At 41.2% G+C, this 20,777-nt stretch overlaps 1 pseudogene; it reads left to right on the plus strand.

The window, feature by feature from the left end:
* Positions 1–1,516: 1,516 nt before the first annotated feature.
* On the plus strand, positions 1,517–20,532 carry LOC137756450 (peptidyl-prolyl cis-trans isomerase A pseudogene; annotated as a pseudogene).
* Positions 20,533–20,777: the final 245 nt, after the last annotated feature.

Raw genomic sequence — 20,777 nt, forward strand, 5'->3', positions numbered from 1 at the left:
TGAGACCAACTTAAAGATACCTTCAAGTAATCCAGATATCCCAGACCTCACCAGCCTGAAAGTTCACATTTATTTTTCATAACCAAAGCAGGAAACTCAAGGCTCCACCAACCTGATTGCTGGAAATCAGGCTTCTATTTCCAAAATATCCCCTTGGTGTATCTTGGGGTACTTTCAGTTGCAGGCATCACACAGGGTCCACTCTGTTCTATATAATGGAATACCACTCAGTGATAAAAAGAAACAAACTACTAATATAAGCAACCCGGATGATCTTCCAGAGAATTATGCTGAGAGGAAAAAAAAAGATAATCTCAAAAGATTATACACTCCAGGATGACATTCTTAAAAAGGCAAAACTATAGAAAGAAGTACAGATCCGTGACTGTCAGATTTTCTGGCTGCGGGAGAGTTTGACAATAAAGGGGTGACATGGGAAAATTTTAGGGGGTGATAGAACTGTTTTGCATCCTGACTGTGTTGGTAGTTATGTGAATTTATGCATGTGTTAAAATTCATAGAACTGTACACACCAAAAAAAGTTAATCTTATAGTATGTTAATTAAAAACAATCACAAAGACTGGAGTTGGGGAGAGTTAAGTATGTGAAAAAAAAATAGTGGTATTAGTCAGAATTCTCCAGAGAAAGAAACCAATAGAATGGAAGGATGGATGGACGGATGGATGGAGAGGTAGAGAGGTAGATAGATACATAGATATATAGGTACACAGATAGATACATTTACTATAAAGAATTGGCTCATGTGGTTATGGAGGACGAGAAGTCCCAAGACCAGCAGTGAGCAAGCTGGAGACCCAGGAGCTCTGATGTGGAGTTCCAGTGTGAGTCCAAAAGCCTGAGAACTAGGAGAGCCAATGGTGTAAATTCCAGCCCTAAAGTTGGCAGTCTCAACTGTACTTGAGATCCAAGTCTACTATGGATGCTTTTATTCCTTCTCTGCCTACTATGAGACGTTTGGTATTACTGCTAAACCTACCTCAAATATGGAGGCCAGAAACCACATTAAAGCAGATATGAATCGCTTCAACGTCTCAGACAGACAGCAAAATTTGATGTAAATTCCCCAACCCTAGTGCTATGGACTGAATGTTTTTGTCCTCCCAAAATTCATACGTTGAAACCCTAATCCCAGTGTGATGGTATTAGGAGGTGAGGCCTTTGGGAGGCAATTAGATCATGAGGGTGGAGCCCTCAGGATGGGATTAATGTCCTTATAAGAAGAGAAACAAGAGGGACATGGCTCCCTCTCTCTCCCAAGATGGAAAGATGGCCTTCTGAAAACCAGGAAGAGGGCTCTCACCAGACACTAGACCTGCTGGCACCTTCATCTTGGACTTCCCACCTCCAGAACGGTAAGAAATAAATGTCTGCTGTTTCTGAGGCACCCAGTCTGCGGCATCTTTGTTACAGCAGCTCGAACTCACGAGGGCCCCTAGCAGCAATGTGAGTGCCTCGCGGAAGAAGGAATAGGTGACTCGGCCAGTGTTTGACAGCATGAGGTTCCCGGATCTACGGGGAAATCCAAGTGGAGGCGCCAAGGAGGAAGCTGCGTCTCTAGAAGATAGGTGTGCACGGCGGATCCGGGTGTGAGCGTGTCGGCAGTGAGGTCGTGAGGATGAATGAGGGCCCCTGACCAAGTCTGAAGAGCAGGAATGCCCAGTGCACTCAGGGCAGAGGTTCAGGAAACATAAACTTTTAAAGTGTGAGTAGGGCAAGAGGATTATCCGGCAGAGTCTGAAGAAGGATCGCACTCAGAGAGAAAATCAGGAGAGAATGGTTTCACATGAAGAAAGCATATCAAGAAGAGGGTGGTCACAGTGCCAACGACTGCAAACATTCCTATAGGAAGAAAAAATGGGGAAAGAGAAAGTATCTTGTTCATGGATTATTTGAAAAAGTCCAGACCACTAATTTTCTATTGTGCACCCATTTTATCCAGGGAAGATAATGTTCTTCTGATTCGAAATGACAGAGCAGACAGTTCAAGGAGGGAATTGCAGCCACAGGTTAATCGGGAGACGGCAGGAGATTACTTAACCATTTACAACACACACAGGCCCTCCGGTCACCCTAACGACTGATGTTCCTGCTGCTGAAGAACCACACAGGTATCATCTCAGTCACTGTCAGTAAATTTTGTCATCACCTGTAGAACAGGAGACAGATGCCAGGAGATTGGGGATGGGCAAAGGTTGCTGAGAATTTCAGGACAAGGGAAACAAATGGGGACTTAGAGAATAACACCGTCAGTCTGGCCCTGCATCCTAACAAGGCGTTTGGAAGCAGGAGGGGTCAGAGGTGACTCCAGGGCTTAGGACCAGGTCACTGATTGATGGTGGGGACATCAAAAAATAACACAGAAGCCTGGGCCACACTTTTGCAGGAAAGAGAATGTAACTCGGCTCTCTTGGGCCCGAGCTGATGCTGGGCTTTGCACATGTAAACACTGCAGACGAGGTGACACTCCAGAGAAGAGGACCGTCCCAGCTGCAGATTCACACATGGGAGCCCCCGCATGGCTGATGTCTCCTGTAATGGTATGAAAATAACCATTCTCAGAAAGTGGTAGGAAGAGGAAGGCCCTGGGCTAAGGACTGGACCTCGAGTGCTTAGTGCTGTTGGTAGTGAGAGGAAAAGGATGCTCAGGAAGGTCGGGGGAGAAGCAGGAACAGGCAGCGTCAGGAGTCCCGTGAGCGCACCAGCCTCTCGCTCACCCGCTCGTGACCTTTCAACGACTTGTCCCCTCTACCTGGGATGCCCTTCCCCCACACCCCAGCCCATCACCAGGGAAACTTCTCTTCCCCCTTAAAACTGCACCTCACGTGTCACCATCTCCAGAGGACCTTCCCTGACCCTCCTCCCTTCTGCCCCCTCAAACACACACACACACACACACACACACACACACACACACACACAGCCCACCCCACCCCATTCCTTTCCTGTGCATGTGTTTTTACAGGCGCGCACACCACACGAGTATCAGCTGCCTGTGAGGGAAGGATCTGCTCCAGGCCTCTCTCCTTGGCTTGTGGATGGCCGTCTTCTCCCCCGTCTCTCACATCATCTCCCCTCTATCCGTGCCTCTGTGCCCACATTTCCCGTTTTCATAAGACACCAGTCATACGGGATCTCATGGTGTTTACTTGGTTACCTCTGTAAAGACCCTGTTTCCAAATACAGTCACATTCTGAGGTCCTGGGAATTAGGATTCAACATGCGTATTTTGCAGGATACCATTCAACTCTTAACGATGGCCAAGCTGAACCCGTTTTCTAAGGGCTGGTCTTCTCCTTATTACCCATAAACAGAACAGAAAAATACTGAATGATGATATCCTATGTAGAGGGTCCAGTCCTCAAATCCTTTCCATTTTATGTGAAAGAAAACCAGAAATATTGGTATAGACCCATTTGAACACATGCACAAACACAAAACCGAAGGAGTTCTGGAACTCCGGCCTCACCTACAAATGCTTCCCTAGGACAGACCCAGCCCTGACCTGGCTGCTCAGCTGACTTAGGGTTACTCATCTATCAACAGCATGAGGCAGAGGGATCTCAGAATACGCAAGACGCCCACTGCTGCCAAACCCAACAGGTCACAGGAAGCCCACGGCCAGGTAGAGCAACAGGAGAAGGAGCCGGGCCGAACTTGGGAAAGTCTCCTCACCTCTCTCAGCCCCAATTTCTCATCAGTAAAGTGCAGATGAGAATAATAGTGCAGCCCACTGGCTCATTCTAAAGATTAAGTAAGATATGAAGCTACAATGTACATCACAGTGCCTGACAGATAGTAAGTGGTCCATAAATGTTAGCTTAAAAAGATGTAAAGCGTGGCCAGGTGTGAGGTAAGTACTCATTCTTCCTGGTTCACTGGATTTAGAAGCGATAACCAGGTGGCCTCTTACTTCATTTAGCATCCTCTGGAGGCCGAAATGCTAGCCCACTCCCATTGCTGGAGTTCAATGTGTTAAGACAGCTTCACTCTGATGATTCCTCGTTTCATAGAAGCCTTGCTTTGAGATCCATACTACAAGAGGGGTTCTCCCAAACACACACAGGCAGTATAGACCAAGGCAATCGTTTCCATGACAACAAGGAACCTAGGAAAGGGACAGGTAAACTTCTGCCCCGTCCGTGCCTCATCCCACTCTTCTCACAGGTGAGTTTTTTACCTCATGGTTTTGAGACACTGAAAAATCCAACAGCCCACCTTAGAATTTGGACCACAGAAAAGATACTTAAAAGGCAAGTCCAGTCTGCCTAAGGTTCTGAATGGACATCAATCATTCCTTTAGATTAATGCAGATGTCAGACCAAGGGTAAGAGAATGTGTGTATAGGGTGGGGGGCATTCATAGCTTGTCATTATGTGTTGAAACAATTCTTGATTTCATTGAGGATAAGCAACAAGAAGCTCTTTTCTTCAGGTCAACAAAGTCTGGTCAGGTGAGCTCTGGGGCGCTTGCTTCATTAAAGCAGAGGTAGGAGATAAAAACACAATATGCAATTGCAACTGGTATAGCTACATTAACATGAAATAAAATAGAATTTACAGCAACATCAATTAGTAGGGAGAAAGACTTTAACTTCAGAATGATAAAAGGCTTAATTAATCATGAATATATAACAAAGTGTCTGTCATTTTGTTTGTGCTAAAAATATGGCCAACAATATATAAAAGGATAATTAGTAGAATTATAATAAAATTGAAAAATTTTCAAACATTGCATACTGGTCTCCTTAATGGATAGGCTGAGCAGACAAACATATTAGTAAAGATACTGAAAACTGGAATTAAACCATTAACAATTTAAACTTTATAACTGCTGTGTAATTCCTGAAGAATACATATTCTAAAAACCATACACCGAACACTTGTAAGCATTGACTATATCCTTGGCTACAAAGCTCGTCTCAATAAAAGTCAAACAATTTCAGTTATGGCATATTCTCTGTGATCACAATGTCAGAAATCAACATCACAAAGATAAAATGAAAATTCTTGGTTTTCAAAATTTTAAAATACACTTTAAAAATCTTTAGGTGAAGAAATAAGTCTTAACGGAAATTAGAACTATTTTGAAATAAAAGTTAATACAAATGCTATATCTAAATGTGTGGGATGAAGTTAAAGCCATGCTTAGCAGGAAATTTATTCCTTAAATGCATAAATCACAGAAAAAAATAAAGGATGAAGATTAATGCAGTAATAGTCTATTTTAGTAAGTTTAGAAACAAAATGGAAAAATTAACCCCCAGAAGATAAAAAAGAAAATATTAAAGATGAGAGCCAAATTAACGAACCAGTACATGAATATACAATAAAAGAGGGTCAAGAAAACCAAAAATTTGTCCTTTGACATAAATAATAAAATTGATAGACTTCTGGTTTCAGCACTTATAGGAAAAGAGCTTGAAAGTTGCCATTTCCTTTCTTACAAAAAGAAAAAAGCTGAACAGTTGAAAATCAACAACTTTTCTTGGATCCTTCAGAGAATCAAAGTATCAGAGCAAACTGCCACCCCAAAGTCTATAATGACAGGCAAATACAGAGACTTATAACAGAGAACTGCTAATTTGTAGCAAAAGGCACTGGAGATAACACTTAAATGGTAACAGACAAAATGTTGGAGTTGGAGCGTGGCCTAGCCAGATAATGAGAAACTCCTGGGGACCCAATCTCAGGGAGAATCCCATGCTTTCATGGGCTTTCACTCCAGGAACCACACCATGTTCTCCAAGTAAGGATCCAGGAAAATTTTTCCCTTTGTTTCTAGCAGGAGGGGGAAAATAACCTCTTTGAAATATTCCCAGAGAGTTCTCCACAACAAAGACCTACCCTCCAGCGGAAAAGACTTTAACTGAGCCTTATCCCACCTGGGGGATAGAGCATGTGCCTGACTGCCAGCACCCTCTGTGTGTCACCTAAAAGGGGGATATCTGAGAAGCACTTCCGAAGCTCACAGTTCAGGGACATAGGACCACTAAAATTTTAACTGTAAGATTATAGAACATTTACCCTCTGACACACACACCACCATACCAATATAATTCACAGCTGGAAGCAGAGACCCAGAGGAAGTATTTTCATGGAAGCCAATAGACAACAGGGAAGACAAAAAGAAAAAAAAAAAAAAAGACATGACCAGAATTTGAAACCTCTGTCATCTACAGCTACAGCAAACATTAAATATAGGCAAACTTAACCAAAATGCATAAAACCTCACACTGGAAGTTTATTTAACTTAGTTTGTATTACTCAATACATCATGCCTAGTGTTAACAACAAATTACAAGGTATGTTAAACAAAAAGAAAAAACAGTCTGGAAAGACAAAACAAGCATCAAAATAAGACTCAGATGTGACATATATTTTGGAATTATCAAGCAGGAAATTTAAAATAACAATGAGAATATGTTAAGGAGTGTAATGGAAAAGTAGACAATATGAAAAAATAAATGAGTAATATAAGCAGAGAGACAGACACTATGAGAAACAATCAAAAGAAAATTCTGGAAAACTAAAACATGGTAACATAAATGAAGAATGCCTTTGATGGGCTCATCAGAAGAATGGGCATGGCTGGAGAAAGAATCAGTGAACTCGAAGATGTGTCAATAGAAACTTCCTAAATTATAATACAAAGGGGAAAAAAGAATGAAAAATAAAAGAACAAAATAAGAATTCCAAAAATGTGTAACACATGAATAATTTGAATATCAGAAGGAGAAGAAAGAGAACAAAGTAGAAGAATACTTGAACTAGGACTGTCGATGTACAAGGGCAAGAGAAAATGGATATCTCAGCTCAAGCAAAGACAACAAATTCACCCTTTCTCCACCTGTTTGTTCTATTCAGGGGCTCAAGGGATTGAATGATACCCTTCCACATTAGTGATGGAAGATCTTCTTTACTCAGTTTACCAATTCAAATGCTAATCTCTCTAAGAAACATTCTCACAGACACACCTAAAAATAATGTTTTACCAGCTATGTGGGCATCCCTTAGTGTAGTCAAGTTAACACATAACAAGGTTAGGGGGCCTCTCTTATTTTCTAAAGCCTTCAACTAGTTGGATGAGGCTCACCCACCTTATGGAGGAAAATCTGTTTTACTCAAAGTCTGTTGATTTAAATGCTAATCTCACCTTAAAAAAATACCTTCACAGTGACATTTAGACTTGTGTTTGACCAAATATCTGGGTACTGGGCCCTAGCCAAGTTGACACTTAAAATTAACCACAGAGGACTTCCCTGGTGGTCCAGTGGTTAAGACTCCCTGCTTTCACTCCAGGGGGTATAGGTTTGATCCCTGGTCGGGGAACCAAAATCCCACATGCCGTGTGGCACGGCAAAAAAAAAAAAAAAAAAAAAACAGATTAACGAGGGATATTACATAATGATAAGGAGTTAAATTTTATAAAAAGACATAATGATTCTAAATGCATATGTTGTTAACAACAGAGTGCCAAAATACATGAAACAAAAACTGATTGAAATTTAAGGAGAAATAGACAAATCATCTATTGGGGTTGGAAACTTCTGTCAAATAAAAACAAATCTGGACTTAGATAAGGAGAGATTTTATTCAGAAGAAAAACTATTGCAACAGGGAGATCTACCCCATCTCAGAAATCTGCAAGCATCTCAAAATCAAACAAAAACGTAAGCAGTACCTTGGGAACTACCAATTAGAAGAAATGCCCAGCAGGGTCTGACAGGACAAGTGTCACACTGTGGTCAGCCAATTCTCAATATAAACTGATAAGAGAAGATGTTCTGCATTTGCTCACACTTGGGGACAAGCAAAGTTCAGGGGCCCTAAGGAAGAGAGAAACCTGACTAAATTTTGGTCAAGACAGAATAGAGAGTAAGAAATAGACAACTGTGGACACTTGGTCAGTCAAAACTCCCCTGTTAGTAATTGATAAATCAACCAGGCAGAAAATCAATAGGATGTAGACGACCTAAACAGCACTATCAGGCAAACTGGTCTAATTGAGACTTATGAAATACTCCATCCAACAAGAGTAGAATTCACCTTCTTCTCAAGTCACATGAATTTTCTCAAGAACAGTCACCAAGATAAACCACATTCTGGGCCATAAAACACACCTTAACCCCTTTAAAGGAAAGTGTATGGAGTGATATCAGCAAGATGTTGGAAACCTTGGATCCTCCTTCCTCCCACAAACAAACTGGTTCAGCAACAATTCATGGACAAATTCCCACTGTGAGAAACCTAGAAACTAAGAGAAAGTCTCCTGCACCCGAGGAAAGCTAAACCAGACTCGCTGAAGCGGGTAGGGAGATTTGGGACACCTCTCACTGGGGTCCCTGATCCCAGCCCAGCACCATAGGATCCGGAAGAGATCCCCTAGCTCCCAACTTCACCCAGGGAAATGAAGGGGTTGGTTCACAAATCCAACACCCCAACTTTTTCAAAGGGGCTCCCTATTGGACTGGCTTTTGTCTTGCTAGTTGGACTTCTGACAGGTCCAGCATAGTCTAGCAGCCAGGGGCAGAGCTGAACTGATGGCTTGGGGTGGTAGATGCCATAGATTCTTTCCTCTGCTCAGCACAGAATGAACAGATGGAAAATCCCAGCTTTCAGCTTCCTCCTGGGGAAGGAAAGAGTTGATCTGTGCAGCCAGCTTCCCAACTTCTCCTGAGATGCCCAAAGACCTAGCATCTATCTCACTAGTCCTAGAGTTCAAACAGGTCCAGCACCATCTACCAGCCCCAGGAGAGACAGAAGTCACACAGCTTGGGCTAGTAGATGCCTTCCCTTGCTCAGCACACAGTGAGCAGATAAAAAACCCAAGCTCTCAGTTTCCCCCTGAGGAGGGAAAGAACTATTAGAGGCCCCAGAACCTCTGGCAGGACTGATTTGTTGAAGTCTTGTCCTATACGTGGCCAGCCCATGAAGACTGGGAGAAGTGCCTGCTTTGTCTAATGCACAGACACCAACACAGAGAGTCAAGGAAAATGAAGAAAAAGATATCCTAAACCACTCAAATCTAAAGAACAAGGCAATTCTCCAGAAACCAATCCTAATAAAAGAAATCACCCAGTGTATATTCTCATACCACAAAGCAATTAAATCAGAAATAAACAGCAGGAAGGTAGCTCTAAAGTTCCCAAATATTTGGAAATTAAACAATACATTTTTAAATAACACAACAAACAAAGAAAATGTCTCAAGAGAAATTTTTTAAAATACTTTGAACCTAATGAATATAAAATACAACTTATCAAATTTTGTGAGATGAGTGGAAAGTAGTGCTTAGAAGGAAATTCATGGTATAAAATACATATTTTAGAAATGAACAGTGATCTATTATCTATAATTTAAGTTTATATCTTGGGAAACTAAAGAAAAAATACATTTAAGTCTAAAACTAGAATAAAAATAGAAATAATAAATATTAGAGCAGAAATCAATAGAATTTAAAACAGGACAAAAATAGAGAAAATCAAAGAAACCTAAAGCAGTTTCTTTGAAAAGATAAAAATAAGTGATAAACCTGCAGACAGGCTAACCAAAAGAAAAAGAGAGAGTACAAGATACAAATACCATAAATGAAAGAAGGATCATACAACTGATCCTATGAAAATTTAAAAGATAACAACAGAATACTATTAACAATTCCATGCCCACAGTTCTGATAACCTGAATGAAATGGACCATTTGTTTGAACAACACAAACTACAAAAAGTCACACAAAGAGAAACAGATAATCTGGGTAGGCCTAAAACTATTACAGAAAATAAAAATTAATAACCTTCCAAAAAGGGAAGCACTAGACCCAGATGATTTCACTGGTGAATTCTAACAAACACTTAATGAAGAAATAATATCAATTCTCTATAATCTCTTTTGGGAAATAGGAACAGAAGGAACACTTCCTAACTCATTTTATGAGGCCAACGCTTTCCCTTTTATGAAATCCAGATAAAGATATCACAAGAAAGAAAAACTATAGACCATTCTCTCATGAGCATAGATACAAAAATCTCCAACAAAATATTAACAAATTGAATCCCGCACTGTATTAAAAAATATACACCATGATAAAGCATATATGCAAGGCTGGTTCAACATGCAAAAATCAATCAATGCAAACCATATCAATAGTCTAAAGAAAAAAATAACGTGATAAGATCAATTGATGCAGAAAAGCATCAGACAATAACTTACATCCATTCATGATAAAAACTCTTAGCAAACTAGGAATACAGAGACAGATTCCCTACATGGTAAATAACACAAAAAATCTACAGCTAACATCATACTTCATGATGAGAAAGTATATGCTTGACCACTTTGGGGAACAAGGCAAGGATGTTCTCGCTCGCCACTCCAATTCAAAATTATACTGGAATTCCTAGCTAGTGCAAAAAGACAAGAGGGGGGGAAAGGGGTTACAAATTAGAAAGGAAGAAATAAAAATATCTTTGCAATAGTGATTTTCTATGTAGAAAATCCTCCCCAAAAAAAGTCAAGAAAAACTTCTGGCACGAATAGCAATTATAGTAAGTTTGTATTATATAAAGATAATATAAAAATGTCCATTGCTGTGGAGACCTTCAAGATGGCATAAGAGTAAGACGTGGAGATCACCTTCCTCCCCACAAATACATCAGAAATACATCTACATGTGGAACAACTCCTACAGAACACCTACTGAACGCTGGCAGAAGACCTCAGACCTCCCAAAAGGCAGGAGACTCCCCACGTACCGGGGTAGGGCAAAAAAAAAAAAAAAGAAAAAACAGAGACAAAAGAATAGGGACGGGACCTGCGCCAGTGGGAGGGAGCCGTGAAGGAGGAAAGGCTTCCACACACTAGGAAGCCCCTTCGCGGGCGGAGACTGCGGGGGGCGGAGGGGGGAAGCTTCGGAGCCGCGGAGGAGAGCGCAGCCACAGGGGTGCGGAGGGCAAAGCGGAGAGATTCCCGCACGGAGGCTCGGCGCCGAGCAGCGCTCACCAGCCCGAGAGGCTTGTCTGCTCCCCCGCCGGGGCGGGCGGGGCTGGGAGCTGAGGCTCGGGCTTCGGAGGTCAGATCCCAGGGAGAGGACTGGGGCTGGCGGCGTGAACACAGCCTGAAGGGGCTAGTGCGCCACAGCTAGCCGGGAGGGAGTCCGGGAAAAAGTCTGCAGCTGCCGAAGAGGCAAGAGACTTTTTCTTCCCTCTTTGTTTCCTGGTGCGCGAGGAGAGGGGATTAAGAGCGCCGCTTAAATGAGCTCCAGAGACGGGCATGGGCCGCAGCTACCAGCGCAGACCCCAGAGACGGGCGTGAGACGCTAAGGCTGCTGCTGCCGCCACCAAGAAGCCTGTGTGCAAGCACAGATCACTCTCCACACCGCCCCTCCCGGGAGCCTGTGCAGCCCGCCACTGCCAGGGTCCCGTGATCCAGGGACAACTTCCCCAGGAGAACGCACGGCGTTTTCTTTAAGAAAATAATCTGGGCTTCACAGGCAAATTCTATCAAACATTTAGAGAGGAGCTAACACCTATCCTTCTCAAACTCTTCTAAAATATAGCAGAGGGAGGAACACTCCCAAACTCATTCTACGAGGCCACCATCACTCTGATACCAAAACCAGACAAAGATGTCACAAAGAAAGAAAACTACAGGCCAATATCACTGATGAACATAGATGAAAAAATCCTCAACAAAATACTAGCAAACAGAATCCAACAGCACATTAAAAGGATCATACCCCATGATCAATTGGGGTTTATCCCAGGAACGTAAGGATTCTTCAATATAGGCAAATCAATGTGATGCACCATATTAACAAACTGATGGAGAAAAACCATATGATCATCTCAATAGATGCAGAAAAAGCTTTTGGCAAAATTCAACACCCATTTATGATAAAAACCCTCCAGAAAGTAGGCATAGAGGGAACTTACCTCAACATAATAAAGGCCATATATGACAAACAGACAGCCAACATCGTTCTCAATGGTGAAAAACTGAAACCATTTCCTCTAAGATTCGGAACAAGACAAGGTCGTCCACTCTCACCACTATTATTCAACATAGTTTTGGAAGTTTTAGCCACAGCAATCAGAGGAGAAAAAGAAATAAAAGGAATCCAAATCAGAAAAGAAGAAGTAAAGCCATCACCGATTGCAGATGACATGATAATATACATAGAGTATCCTAAAGATGCTACCAGAAAACTACTAGAGCTAATCAATGAATTTGGTAAAGTAGCAGGATACAAAATTAATGCACAGAAATCTCTTGCATCCCTATACACTAATGATGAAAAATCTGAAAGAAAAATTAAGGAAACACTCCCATTTACCACTGCAACAAAAGAATACAATACCTAGGAATAAATCTACCTGAGGAGACAAAAGACCTGTATGCAGGAAACTGTAAGACACTAATGAAAGAAATTAAAGATGATACCAACAGATGGAGAGATATACTATGTTCTTGGATTGGAAGAATCAACATTGTGACAATGACTGTACTACCCAAAGCAATCTACAGATTCAATACAATCCCTGTCAAACTACCAATGGCATTTTTCACAGAAGTAGAACAAAAAAATTTCACAATTTGTATGGAAACCCAAAAGACCCCAAATAACCAAAGCAATCTTGAGAAAGAAAAACGGAGCTGGAGAATCAGGCTCCCTGACTTCAGACTATACTACAAAGCTACAGTAATCAAGACAGTATGGTACGCGCACAAAAACAGAAATATAGATCAATGGAACAGGATAGAAAGCCCAGAGATAAACCTATGCACATATGGTCACCTTATCTTTGATAAAGGAGGCAAGAATATACAATGGAGAAAAGACAGCCTCTTCAATAAGTGGTGCTGGGAAAACTGGACAGCTACCTGTAAAAGAATGAAATTATAACACTCCCTAACACCATACACAAAAATAAACTCAAAACGGATTAAAGACGTAAATGTAAGACCAGACACTAGAATACTCTTAGAAGAAAACATAGGCAGAACACTCTATGACATAAATCACAGCAAGATCCTTTTTGACCCACCTCCTAGAGAAAGGGAAATAAAAACAAAAATAAACAAATGGGACCTAATGAAACTTAAAAGCTTTTGCACAGCAAAGGAAACCATAAACAAGACGAAAAGACAACCCTCAGAATGGGAGAAAATATTTGCAAATGAAGCAACTGACAAAGGATTAACCTCCAGAATTTACAAGCAACTCATGCAGCTCAATATCAGAAGAACAAACAACCCAATCCAAAAATGGGCAGAAGACCTAAATAGACATTTCTCCAAAGAAGATATACAGATGGCCAACAAACACATGAAAGGGTGCTCAATATCACTAATCATTAGAGAAATGCAAATCAAAACTACAGTGAGGTATCACCTCACACTGGTCAGAATGGCCATCATCAAAAGATCTACAAACAATAAGTGCTGGAGATGGTGTGGAGAAAAGGAAACCCTCTTGCACTGTTGGTGGGAATGTAAATTGATACAGCCACTATGGAGAACAGTATGGAGGTTCCTTAAAAAACTAAAAATAGAACTACCATATGACCCAGCAATCCCACTACTGGGCATATACCCTGAGAAAACCATAATTCAGAAAGAGTCAAGTACCACAATGTTCACTACAGCACTATTTACAATAGCCAGGACATGGAAGCAACCTAAGTGTCCATCAACAGATGAATGGATAAAGAAGATGTGGCACATATATACAATGGAATATTACTCAGCCATAAAAAGGAACGAAACTGAGTTATTTGTATTGAGGTGGACGGACCTAGAGACTGTCATACACAGTGAAGTAAGTTAGGAAGAGAAAAACAAATACTGTATGCTAACACATATATATGGAATCTAAAAAAAGAAAAAAAAATGAAAAAAGAAAATGGTCAGAAGAACCTAGGGGCAAGACGGGAATAAAGATGCAGACCTACTAGAGAATGGACTTGAGGATATGGGGAGGGGGAAGGGTAATCTGGGACAAAGTGAGAGAGTGGCATGGACATATATACACTACCAAACGTAAAATAGATAGCTAGTGGGAAGCAGCCTCATAGCACAGGGAGATCAGCTCCATGCTTTGTGACCACCTAGAGGGGTGGGATAGGAAGGGTGGGAGGGAGGGAGACACAAGAGGGAAGAGATATGGGGACATATTGTATGTGTATAACTGATTCACTTTGTTATAAAGCAGAAACTGATACACCATTGTAAAGCAATTATACTCTAATAAAGATGTCAAAGGATGAATAGAAGTAACTTTACCCTGGAGAAACCCTACCTCAGCCATGTGATCAAGGTCATTAAGAGTCATAAGTCTTGTTGATAGTGTATAACCTAACCCCAGTCTAATTATAAGAAAAGCAGCAGACAAATCCCAGTTTAAGGATGTTCTATAAAATACCTCACCAATACCTAAAAATGTTGACACCAAAACTACAAGGAAAGTCTGAAAAATTGTCACTGTCTTAGAGGAGCCTCAGGATACATGACAGCTAAATGTGATATGAGATCATTGATGGGATCCTGAAACAGAAAAAGGACATTATGTGAAAAGTTTTAAAAAATTGGAATAAGGTATGGACTTTAGTGAATAATTGGATACCAATATTGGTGGCTTGTTACCAAATTTATGATACTAATATAATATGTTAATAATAGGGGAAACTGGGTGCAGTGTATACAGGAAGTCTGTACTGTCCTTGCAATTTTTCGGTAATTAAAATTTTTCTGTAATTAACTTTTGCAATTTTTCTGCAATTAACTTTTGCAATTTTCCTGCAATTAATTAAAATTAAAGATAACATTTATTCTAAAAATTCAATAAATGTCTGCCAAAACACATTAAGAATGAACAACAAAAGACTGTCACAGATCTTTCAGATGTTAATAAGGGAATGTCATGAACAACTTTATGGTAATACACTTAATATTTAGATACAATGTATAAATTTCTGGAAAACTATAATTTACCAAAAATTACCCAGAAGCAATTTAAAACTGAATAGTTCTTTAATGATTAAAGCATTTGCATTAGTAATGAAAATCTTCCTACATTGAAAGCTGCAGGTACAAAGAGCTTCACTAGTAGTTCTACCAAACGTTCAAGACAGCAATAATTCCAGCATTACACTAACTATTATTCCCAATAATTGAATAAGAAGGTACAGTTTGCAACTCATTCTGTGAGTCTAACAACAGCTTGTTAAAAACTCTAACAAGAGTTGTATAAGAAAGGAAAATTACTTGTGAATCTCATTCGAAAGTATATGTGCAAAAATCCTCACAAAATATCAGCAACAGAAAAAAAGGATAATATATCATTAGACTGTGGAGTTATCTCAGAAATGCTGGTTCTGTTTTGCTTTAAAATTTTAATTAATATAGTGTACCATATTACCATATTAAAACAGGAGAATCATACGATCATCGAAATAGGTGGAGTTAAATCACTTGATATAATTAATAACATAGTCATAATAGAAAGACTTGGCTAGATTTCTATAAGAAAACTTCCTTTAAGGGAATTCCCTGGCAGTCCAGCGGTTAGGACTCTGTGCTTTCACTGCTGAGGGCCTGGGTTCAATCCTTGGTTGGGGAACTAAGATCGCACAAGCCGCACAGTGTGACAAAAAAATAAAAAATTTAAACTTTCTTTACTGGAAAACTGACGGTTACAAAAGATACTTAATGGTGACACACTGAGTAATTTCCATTGAAATGTGGAACAACACAAGGAGGCCCACTACCGCCACTTTAATTTAATATTTGTACTGAAGTCCTATCCAGCATGGTCGAGTTGTATTCATCAGAAAGGGGGCAGGGGAAGATGACATTTTATATATATATATGCACATTATATATATAATTATGCACATAAAAATACAAAATAATATAGAGATAAATTATTAGAATTGATAAGTTTAGCAAGTTCTCCATAAAAAAACACATAAAAGAGAATGTTATTTCTATGTACCATCAACAACAGATAGAAAGTGACATTTAAAAAGATAACATCTGGGGGGCTTCCCTGGTGGCGCAGTGGTTGAGAATCTGCCTGCTAATGCAGGGGACACGGGTTCGCGCCCTGGTCTGGGAGGATCCCACATGCCGCGGAGCAACTGGGCCCGTGAGCCACAACTACTGAGCCTGCGCGTCTGGAGCCTGTGCTCCGCAACAAGAGAGGCCACGATAGTGAGAGGCCCGCGCACCGCGATGAAGATTGGCCCCCGCTTGCCGCAACTAGAGAGAGCCCTAGCACAGAAACGAAGACCCAACATAGCAATCAATCAATCAATAAATCTTTAAAAAAAAAAAAAAAAAAAAGATAACATCTGGGACTTCCCTGGTGGCGCAGTGGTTAAGAATCCGCCTGCCAATGCAGGGGACATGGGTTCCAGCCCTGCCCCGGGAAGACCCCACATGCTGTGGAGCAACTAAGCCCATGCGCCACAGCTACTGAGCCTGTGCTCTAGAACCTGCGAGCCACAACTACTGAGCCCACGTGCCACAACTATTGAAGCCCGTGTGCCTAGAGCCCATGCTCTGCAACAAGAGAAGCCACCGCTATGAGAAGCCTGTGCACCGCATAGAAGAGTAGCCGCAACTAGAGAAAGCCCACGTGCAACAACGAAGACCCAATGCAGACAAAAATTAAATTAAATTTAAAAAATAATTATAAAATTATAGCAATTAAGGCAGTGTGATATTGGTATAGGGACAGTAAAATGGACAGAACAGGAGAAGGCAGAAATAGAGTTGCTATAATGGTTCGGGTCGCCAATTTCCAATGTGGTGAGGGGGGTTTTTCCATACCAACAATTCTTGGGACCCCAGCTGGGTGTCCTACAAGTTATCTCAATTCTGACACTATCTACCTGGAGACAGCATCACATTCCACAGGTTAAGGGCTCAGTTCTACAGGACTGCTCCTGACCCCAACTTCAGAGGCCAGTCTCAAGTCCAAGTTATCACCTGTTCTTCTGACCAACGGGCTATAAATCAAAGGTTCCCACAATCCCCTCTTTGGGCTTGATTAACTTGCTACATCAGCTCACAGAACTCAGAGAAACATTTTACTTACTGGATCACCGGTTGGTTATAAAAGGACATGACTCAGGAACAGCAGGATGGAAGAGATGTATAGGCAAGTCATGTGGGAAGGGGCGCAGAGCTTCCAAGCCCTCTCAAGGCACACCACTCTCCCCAAATCTCCACGTTTGCCAACCCAGAATCTTTCCAAACTCCGTCCTTTTGGGGTTTTATGGAGGTTTCATTACATAGGCTTGATTGATTCAATCATTGACCATTGGCAAACTGAATTCAATCTTCAGCCCCTCGGCCCTCCCCAGAGGTGGGGGAGGTTAGTGGAAGTTCCAACCCTCTAATCACGTGGTTGGCTCTCCTGGCAATCAGCCCCCACCCTAGGTTTCTTAAGTGCTTTCCAAAAGTCACCTCATTAACATAACAAGACACCATTATGGCTCCCAATGCTTAGGAAATTCCAAGTGTTTTAGGAGCTCTGAGCCAGAAACAGGACAAAGACCAAATACACACTTCTCATTATAAATCATAATATCACATAGAACCTTCCGTAAATGGATATTTGATTTTTGACAAAAGTAGCACTGCAGAGGAGTGGGGAAATGTCAGGTTTTTTTTTTCTTAAATGGTGCTGAGACAATTGGGTATACACAGGGGAAAAAATGAAAAAAAAAGAAATTTAACCCTGACCTCACCACACACACATACATCAATATACACAATCCCTCCTCATTCTTTACAGATTTGGTACTTGTGGATTCATTTGCTCACTAAAATTTCTTTGTAATCCCAAAATCAATACTTACAGTGTTTTTGTGGTCATTTGTGATCATGCACTGAGTGGTGAATTTGAGTCTTTCAACACAGACGTTGCCAGCTGAGGTCGAATAAGGCAATGCTCTGCCTTGTTTCAGCTCTCATACTGTAAAAAAGTGTTCTTTTCAAGGTCTATTTAGCACCACATTTCTTGCATTTTTGTTTTCCGCTTGTTTTTGGTGATTTTGCTGTTTAAAATGGCCTCCAAACACAGCACTGGAGTACTGTCCAAGTGTTCCTAAGCAGGCTATGATTTGCTTTATGAGTATTAATAAACTTTGTTCAGGCATGAGTTACAGTGCTGTTGGCCATGAGTTTGTCAACCTAAATAAACCTAGGAGGCAATAATCAAGTAGAAAGCAGTTATTTGTGTCGACTTAGAAAATACACAACGTGAGAGTTGCGAGTTAAGTTTTATTTGGGGCAAAATGAGGACTGGAGCCCGGGAGACGGCATCCCAGAGAGCTCTGAGAAACTACTCCAAAGAGGCAGGGGGGAAGGCCAGTATACATGTGATTTTGGTGAAGGGGGAGTACATGCAATCAAGCACATATTTTTTACAGAAGGTTTCGGCTCATCTCGTGCAGGTTACTGCTAGTCACGAGGAGCAGTCGTCACCATGAAGGTTTTTAGTGCTTTTCTAGATATGAGGAGATACAAGAATTGGGCTCATAAAATTGGCCCCTGAAAATATCTAACTATCTGAAGACCTGTTCTGCCAGTTTTTCCCAGAGCACAGAGCGCCTCATTTCTGCTCTCCACCCTGAACTGCTTTCAGGGGTGTTGAAAATCAGCAGCTGCAGCAGCACCTGATTTAATCCTTGTAGCGATAGATGGCGAGTGCCAATTCGTAGTTGACATTTGAGATCAACGAAGTGCAACTGGGGCACACAGATTCGGGTTGCAACCCGAAGTGTCTCACTAGGGAGTAAAAGTTAGGAGCTTTTAAAGGCAAAGAAGGGGGGTTTGCATTACAAGGAATTTTAATTGGAATTAGAGGCATAAGGGAGGTAAAGTTTGTTACTGTGACAAGTTGCAGGTGTTCTTGCCGACTCCCAGTCCTTGGTTTGTAGTTTGACCCAGTTCAAAAGTTCATGGTTCTGAAACCGTGCAACACAAATTGGGACCTGAACCCACGCGCTGGGACTCGAACCCAGCCAGAACCCAGATTGGGGTTCCACCCAGTTGGGACATGCATAAAGTCCACCTTGGCAATGGCCTCCCAGCTCTATTCTAAGACCCCTTGACATAAGTGACTCCATTTTATTTCACATTTCACAAGCTCGAAGTTAATGAGTCAACAATTTGGTATATCCAGAAAAAGGAAGAGGAAATTTGTCCATCTGTACATCAGGCAGCTCTGGAAAGTGCCAAAGTCACAGCTATAGTGTGTGATGACGCTATGGAAAAGATGGAAGAGTGGCTAAGTCTGTGGATTTATAAGATGATAACCAATTAATAACAGCATAGTGGGCCTCATTGTTGTGAGGCTGAAAGCCAAAGAAATTTACAGTCAGATTACTCAGGGTTAGGAAAATATTAAACCCTCTTGACTAATCCTGGCTGATTGGCTTGCTTGTTTCAAAAGGCAATATGGTGTGAAAAACGTTAAACTTGTAGGTGAGGCAGGTTCTGCAGGTCAGGAGGCTGTGGAAGAATTTTAAAAGTATCCACTAAGTGTTGTACAGGAAAAGAGTAATGGGAAGAGAAGATTTACAATGCTGATGAGGCTGGCTTGTTTTAAAAGGACATTGGCAAAGAACCTGTACAACACAAATGACACTTCAGTTGGTGAAAATGTCACCAGAGACCCATAGGAACCTAATCCTGTATTTTTCCTAAGAGCATAGCTCATCATTTGCTAATTCAGTGTTTATGGTGACTTTGTAGAACATAACTTTTGTGAATAATGAGAATCAGGTATATATATTTATATATAATCTTACAAATCAATAAGGTGAAGACAAAGACCTCTACAGAAAAATGAACAAAAGATTTGAACAGTTCCTTCAAAACAGAGTAATTCCACATGTCCAAAAATCATTTGAAATGGTACTCAACCTTATTAGTAATCAGGAAAATATAAATTAAAGCCACAGTACTAGAGGCCTTGCAGACGCCGCCGTCCTGAGCCTCCCGCGCTGCGCTCCTTGGTCAACTCCATCGTGTTCTTCGACATCGCCATCCAGGGAGAGTCCTTGGGCTGCATCTCCTTCGAGCTGTTTGCAAATTCTAAAGACAGCAGAAAACTTTCATGCTCTGAGCACTAGGAAGAAAGGATTTGGTTACAAAGGTCCCTGCTTTCACAGAATAATTCTGGGATTTATGTGCCAGGGTGGTGACTTCACACGCCATAATGGCACTGGTGGCAAGTCCATCTATGGGGAGAAATTTCATGATGAGAATTTCATCCTGAAGCGTATGGGTCCTGGCATCTTGTCCATGGCAAATGCTGGCCCCAACACAAACGGTTCCCAGGTTTTCATCTGCACTGCCAAGACTGAGTGGTTGGATGGCAAGCGTGTGGTCTTTGGCAAGGTGAAAGAGGGCAAGAATATTGTGGAAGCCATGTGCTTTGGGTTCAGGAATGGCAAGACCAGCAAGAAGATCACCATTGCTGACTGTGGACAAATCTTATAAATCTGAATTGTGTTTTATCTTAACCACCAGACATTCCTTCTGTAGCTCAGGAGAGCACCCCTTCACCCCCATCTGCTCGAAATATCCTATAATTTTTGTGTTCTCACTGCAGTTCTTTCGGTTCCATATTTTCCTTATCCCCTTCCAAGTTTAGCTGGATTGCAAAGTTGTTTCTGATTATGAAATAAAAACTAAAAAACAACAACAAAAAACCCGACAGTACAAGATCATTACCCACATTCCAG

This window comes from Eschrichtius robustus, chromosome X, assembly GCF_028021215.1.
Source record: "Eschrichtius robustus isolate mEscRob2 chromosome X, mEscRob2.pri, whole genome shotgun sequence".
NCBI classification, from domain to species: Eukaryota; Metazoa; Chordata; class Mammalia; order Artiodactyla; family Eschrichtiidae; genus Eschrichtius; species Eschrichtius robustus.